A 7,015-nucleotide genomic window follows, 5' to 3' on the forward strand; every position below is an offset into this window, starting at 1 on the left:
GCAAGTGTGTGATTCGTGGTGTATCTTTGCCTTTCAGTTGCACAACAAAGCTGCCCAGGGAGCTTCACGCCAAGCTACCAACCAGCCTTTTACCGTGGTACTTCCAGGCTGTAACACGGAGCTCCCGGCTTGTGCCCACGCAACCCGCTGACCCACAGCTCGGGGTGACCCCGCTCTGGGTGGCATTGCCAAGGTAATGGTGTTCCCAGGAGAAGGAGCCACCCGCCACTCCCCTCGCCCAGCCCCGGCGCTCACGGCAATCTCTAATTCTCTGCCTTGAACAGACCTTTTAAGTTAACGATCCTTTTTGTTAACACATGCAAATCTAAAAAGACTCCATAAGAATCAATGTTTTTTCATATAAATATTTAGGGAGATGGACTCGATGATCCCTATGGGTCCCTTCCAACTCAAGATACTCTGTGATTCTAGGAAATATAGAATCAGCACATAAGAAAAAAGAGAGAGAAGTAGAAGGAAAGCAAGCAGGAAGGAAAGCAAGCAGGTCCAGCCCCGACACCAGGAACTGTGACTGCACTCACCACAAAAGTTAAGGACTGGCATAATTCTCTGCGTTTTACTCACACAAGAAAGCGAAGCTCTCGCTCTCTCACGCTTTTTCCTTCTCTTTTCCTAACACTCTCAGAGACTTCTATCTTTAGTTATCCTGCTGTAATTTTCTTTAAATTGTAGTTGGATAATCATCCGGACTCAGGGGAAACCTGTGTCAAAGGAATTCCTGGGGATACAGTCCCCATTTGATGAAACTGAGAGTTGCTAAATTAACAAAGGACTGACTAAAGATATGATTCTTCCCTTGTAGAAGAAATCCTGTTTTACCAGCAACTATTTTTAAGGAACCCTATAATAAAATACGTATGCTTGCACATTCCTGTTCCTCTATTTTATTTTCTGTCACATAAGACTCTGAATTTATTAATATCCTGTGTCTCATTGGGACCTCTGAGGTTGAAAGTAGCAAATGCACTGGCTAAGGTCAAAATTCCCAAAAGTGTAGGCTTTTGGGAATTGAATTAATTGAACTGATTTCCCTGAATCCGTTTCCTTTTTGCACTCTCTCCGAGAGTACATGTGGCTCAGCCGCATGCAAAAGCCCTACACGTAACAAAACTGTGGCTGAGAAACGTGAGATTAGCCTTCTGCTTTGCAAAAACACTGAGAGAGGGGGGAGAAATCCTAAAATACCTCCCCAAAATAAGTTGTTTTGTTCCAGTTTAGCAGCGACCAAATCTCTGCTGTACATTTTGCTGACGGCGGAGCAGAACAAAATGGTTACAAACCGTGGAGGGCAAGAAGCCCACCTGCACTTGGGCCCCCGAGCTCCACTTGGGCTGCAGAGCTGGCACCAGCGAAGGGGTCAGCTTAAGCGTGGCAAACGGGACAGCCAGCTTTGCCGTCCTTCCGCTCTGCATCCGGACCACCTCCCGCAGCCGGAGGACCAGCTCTCACCTCCCGGGTACAGAGATGCTACCGGCCAGGCTGCGTCCACCCAGCAGCAGAGAGGAGACGGCTCTTGGCTCTGCTTATGGGGGCAGTGAAATCCAGGAGCTGCGTCAAGAGAAAGGCAGGGGAGGAAAGAGGAGAGCAGGCAATGTCTGAACTGCGAGCTCCGCTGTAGAAAGTGTTTCAGTTCCCAGATAACGTGGCGCTGTTCACAGATTTCAGCTTATATAGGCTTTTCCATACATCTATTTTTATTCCCGAAGCATTCCCTGTTGCTGTACGATGAAAAGAAAGACCGGACAGCACGGATGCTCACACACATGTGAACGCATTCACATGCTGGTTATAATCTTCCTAACCGTCCACCTTGTTAGTGCAACCTGTGCTTTGAGAGCCAAGCCAGGACACCTCCTCTCCCACACCGCCAGCTGCAAAGGGTTATCTTCATGGCAAGTTTTTGCAAGCCAGAGTCTTGCTGAAATGGGAGGACATTTGACAACAGTGGGGGACCCAGGACAGAGGGGGAAAGGAAGATGAATCATATAGCTGCCAAAATAACCAATACAACAATCCAAACATAACAATAAGTGAGAAGAAGGAATAAAAGAACACGTTCTGGCCTCTTATTCTGAAGGAATGAAATGCTTCTTCCCCAGTCCTGGCATCTGGCACATGCAGGTCTTGAAGGAATAGAGCTGGGACAAACTCTCTCTGCCTCCCTCCTATATGCATATTTCAGAGATTAAAATTACAGCATTGGGACCAAGAAGGAGGCACTTCCCATATCCCCAGGTATCCTGGCACCATCCAACACGCTGCCACACGGCTCTCACAACCCTCTGAAGCCTCTCTTACCCACGTGTTCCCGCCAGGCACTTTGGGGTAGCGCTACCTGACTCAGGGAATGAGCCTGCTTAAGCCCGGACCAGCGCAGTACTCGTCCCGGCTGCACACTTGTTAATGCTCAGATGCAGGATACCTGCGCAGAGCCCTGGAGGTCTGGAAGAAAAGAGCCCAGAGGTGTGTAATGCACAAGCTTTCCTTCGCGGACTCTGGAGGGACCAGGCATGGGCAGACTCGAGCAAGCACAGCTCTTCCTATGTAATACATAGGCACTTCAAACTCAAGCTACATATCTGGAGACATGGAAAGAAAGTCACAGGGCTGCGTGCATGTAGACCTGCCCTCTGCCTCGCACAGAGCATTGCGTTACAAACCTAACCTCTCACCCCACAGCTCCCTGCTCCACCTCCATGCAGCGGCTCCCACCTTAATGTTTCCTGATCGTTTCAGTGCCCTGCGGGCTTCCACCACCCCAAGTCCTCACAGCCCTACTCTCCACATCCCTTGTTATCCCGCATCCTTATCTGCTCCTACAGAGAAGGTGCTCCCAATGACAGCAACAACCCTGTACCTACTTCCAGGGAAGGAAAGTATCCGGGTGTTAGAGCTTAATCCTCTCCACTTGCCCTCCCCTGCTCACCACAGGCAGGCAATGGAGGCAGAAAACAGGACCCTTCCCAGCAGCCAGCCCTCCCACCAGAAAGCCATTGGGCTGGAGTGATGCTCTCCATGCAAACAGGAGAGGCTTTTCCTGCGAGGAACGCAAGACAGCAAGTAAATCTTCTGGAGCTGCCAAAAGCAACCTGTTATAAATCGCCCTCTAAGTTATGAGATATGGACTCTCCACAGCACAGTTAATAAATAATACCCCACAATCCTTCTATGTATGGAAGTGCGAGTTCAGTGACAGTTCTGCTTACCCAAGAGGGGCCACAGTTAAAAATGGAGTGGCAGGAAAATAGTACTTTTTAATTATATAGCAAATAATTTTTTTAAAATGATAAGGAGCTTGCTGCGATCTCCCAATAAACAGCCTTTCCTAGGACAACAAAACTAAATACATAGAACAAAAGCCATCATTTTACAGGAAAATAAGATCTGTAAAGAAAACCAGAATTTTATCCAGGCATTATAACCAGTTATTCACAAAGCAAAGGCTAGCACGGAAAGAGAGAGTGTGCATGTGAAAGAGTATTTATAAACCAGTTTACAGTGACATCCTGAGGCCCCGAGATCAGGATCCCGTTGTGCCAAGCACCGTACGGACACACTCCGAGAAACCAGCCCAGGCTGAGGGACAAGCACTGCCACTGTAACGAAGGGAAGTGACACCAGCACAGAAAAGGGCCACCTGAAGCACTGGAGCCCTGACGATCTCTTCCCACACCACCCTTTCCTTTTCAGGAAGGCGTTGCCATCATCCAGCTTCCATCCAGATACCTCCCCAAAATGCTTCGCATAAGGGGGCAGCTGTCCCCAGCAAAAGGCATCTTGCTGCCAGCATCTAATCGCTTTCAGGCTGTTTTCTTGGACGCATCTCTTCCACTTTATTTTCCTGCTGCGGCTTAAGTCTGACCCCTTCCTCCCCCCCTTCCATTTCAAAGATCTGTTTGACAGCAGAAGAGAACAGGTACCAGAGGCTCACGCATTTGCAACGCCGATGAAAATTAAAGTTGCATTCGCCAGTGCACGTAGAGCTCCAGGCCAGGAATATCCTAATTTCCCTGGCCCAAAAGGAGGGAATTTCGGCAAACCACTCCGCATTTCGGCTACCGGCGGCGCGGCCGCAGCACCGGCGGGGACACGCACCCGCGGTCCCGCAGCTCGGCTCGCACTTGCCTTCGCACCAGCCACGTCCTTTCCCGGGGGACAGCGGAGGGACTCCCCCGGCTCCGGCAGCCGCCGCAGCCCCCGCTCGCCGCCCCCCCGTCCCGTCCCTCGGCTCCCGGTACCCCCCGGCCCGGCGGGGCTGGACGCGGCCGCGCACCTTCGCTCTCACGGTCTCCGTTCAGGGGACGCCGGGGGCTGCTGCTGCCGCCGCGGCGGCTCCTCGGGCTCTCCCGAGCGGTTCTGCTTCTTCCTCTCCTTTCTCTCCCCGACGAGCGGGGGCTGCTGCCGGCTGCGCGCCGCCACCGCCCGCCTCCCGTTTCCCCCCCGGCCCGGCCCCAGCACCGCCCGAAACCCGCCTCCTCCACCAGAAACTTTCCCTCCGAGTGCGGGGAAGTTCAGGGCCGGGGCGGGCCGGACCTCCCCCCTGCCCCTTCCCCCGCCCCGCGGGGATGCACCTCCCTCCCGCCGCCCACGCTGGCAGAAACACGCGTATACCCCGCACTACCCCTTACCCAGCCAGGCTCACCGGAGGACGCGCTCAGCCACGTCCTGCGCGCCGCGCTCTCCTCCTCCTCTTCCTCCACGTCCCCGATCCTCGCCCCCCTCTCCCCGGCTCCGCCCCGCCGACCGGGGGCGGGGGGGTCACTCCCGGGAGCCGGGCGGGGGGAAGGAATCCGAGGGGGAGGCGGGTTTGCGAGGTGGGAGGCTGCCGCGGGGTCCCTCCGGCAGGTTGCGGGGTCCTGCTGGGAGGAGGCGGGCCACGGCTCCCTCTCCTGGCCTGAGCGGTCCTGCCGGCTGGAAGCTGCTGGCGGGGGGGGGGGTGGGCAGGCAGCTGCCCCAAGTCAGCGAGCCGTCCCCCGGCCAGCCGAGGGACACGTAAAGCCTTTGGAGTCAGCCCGCTTTGCCGAACCAGACAGCGGGCCGGCTGCTGCAGCTCCCTCCGCTCTCTGCAGGTCGCTTGCCCCACTCCGCGGAAAGCAGAGTTTCCCCTTCTCCCCTCCGAGGTGTGCTGGGAGGGAAGGGCTCCGTGGCGAGAGCACTGCGCAGCGTCCCCTGCACTGGCGATGCCACCTCGGCCTGGAGAAGTGGCACCTTTTTGTTGCGTCGCTGCCACGGATGAGCCCAGAGGAGGCCAAATTTGTTGACGGACAAGGAGTGGATGCCTGAAACGGACTCCAAGGGAAATGAGGATGAGGCAGAGGAGCGGAAGAAGATTCTGCAAAAATTTAGGCTGTCACTTTCTCCTGGAGAATGTGGCCAGCGATAATGAGCGCAGTCCCTAGTGCAGGAACGTCCTTGCCCGGGTTGGAGAGGAAAGATCTCTCCCCTCTCAGGTTGACCATGAGGTTCTTCCATAGTGGAGGTGAGTGACCTGGCCTTATTCATGCTTTTGTCACCTCTTGGTGACAGCAGCTTGACAGCAAAGCAGTATGTCTGGACACAAGGCCTTAAGCAGTAAGGAAACTCCTATCGGTTCAAAGTGCTGCAGCACTTCTTACGCTATTGGTTACAACACTTGGACTGAGTTCAATATTTCAGTCATTATCCCCAGGAGGTGGCTCCAGGATATCTAGGAGACCAAAGTTCACTCCACCCCATGAAGCTCCTCTGCAACAAAGCTGTCCTAGAGAGCAGGGCACCTGGCGCAACCTCTCACAGCCACCGCTAGCCCACATCTCCCCATCCTCTCTGCAGGGCCATGTGAGGCACCACTGCACACCCATTGCTACTGCTGGGAAAGGGGGTCCTTGCCCTTGTCAGCCCACCCCAGCTTATCAAGGTGGGCACACCTGAAGTTCCCCCCCCCCCGAAGAAGAGCAGCTGTGGCCTGGCTGTGCCACAGGGTGTGAAGAAGCTGCGATGGGAGGCCAGCACTGTTCCTGCTGCTCTGTCAGGAATAACTCTTCCTCCTGCACCTCTCTTCCCTTCCCTTCCCAGGGCTCTGGCACAGCAAAATTAGGCAGAAAGTTATTATCTCAGCAGCTTTTATGTCCTGGTGGTGAATGCCCTTGAAAATCTGCCTACTTGGCTCGTGGTTAGAGTCAGCTCTACTCAAGCCATTTCTAACACAAATCCATCCAAGTATTAAAGTAACTTGTTAAGGCAGAGCTCTGTGTAGACTAATTTACCCCACTCTTAGGGCAAATGAGTCCGTGTTTTGCTCCACGCTACCTGCACAGGTCCAGGATCCAAACTATCTTGTCTGGAGCTACTTTAGGTATCCGTATACTCGTCTGCATCGCTGAATATAGGCAAAACTGGATAGCAAGGCACATCTTGTGAGCTGTAGTTTCCAACATACTTAAAGAGAAGTATGTGCTTAAAATCTGCTGTTGAAACACGACAGTCCACTTTTCTCATAGAAGACAAAATAACAAAAGGATTGCATATTTTAGTCGTGATATTTAATGCAGCTGTGGGAGTAGCTCAGCTGCTCTGGTGATTGTTACAAGAATTAAATAATAATAATAATGATACCTTGTTCTACGTAATATCTGCCATCCATAGATACAGATCTGGGATAGGACATGTCATTATCCTTGTTTGGGAGGATCCAGGCACTGTTGCAATACTGGTAATGCAGGTTAACAGTCATCGACACACACACCCTGGGAAATTCACACCGTTCCAAAATCCTAGCCTGCCAGTACAAATTAGGGTCTTTAGGCCAGTGTCATTAATTTTCTCTGATTTTGCCAGAAAGCCAGAATTCAACTTGAGACTTCATTGAAAGGCTCATGAATTAAGGTTCAAGACTAAGTTTCCAGAGATTGTTCTAAGGCTACAGCTGATAGCAAGGCCCCAAACCACACCTGCTTATTGTGTTTTCATGGGAAAGGTTTCAAACCCTTTTTGCTTGCAGATGAAAAGAATCAGC

The 7,015-nt window shown here is 52.7% G+C and overlaps 1 protein-coding gene across 2 annotated transcripts in view; it reads right to left on the reverse strand.

Annotated features, from left to right (window-relative positions):
- Positions 1 to 4,714, reverse strand: part of IL1RAP (interleukin 1 receptor accessory protein) — a 49,912-nt gene extending 45,198 nt beyond the window's left edge. The window contains exon 1 of one of the 2 annotated variants that reach the window (XM_054206737.1): positions 4,664 to 4,714. The gene's annotated coding sequence lies outside the window, so the exon portion shown is untranslated. Of the gene's footprint in view, positions 1 to 4,294; positions 4,441 to 4,663 lie in introns of those variants that run through there. The other variant, XM_054206738.1, reaches the window with a different exon arrangement.
- Between the last annotated feature and the right edge of the window lie 2,301 nt (positions 4,715 to 7,015).

The sequence above is a fragment of the Rissa tridactyla genome, chromosome 6 (genome assembly GCF_028500815.1).
Source record: "Rissa tridactyla isolate bRisTri1 chromosome 6, bRisTri1.patW.cur.20221130, whole genome shotgun sequence".
In the NCBI taxonomy this organism is placed as follows: Eukaryota; Metazoa; Chordata; class Aves; order Charadriiformes; family Laridae; genus Rissa; species Rissa tridactyla.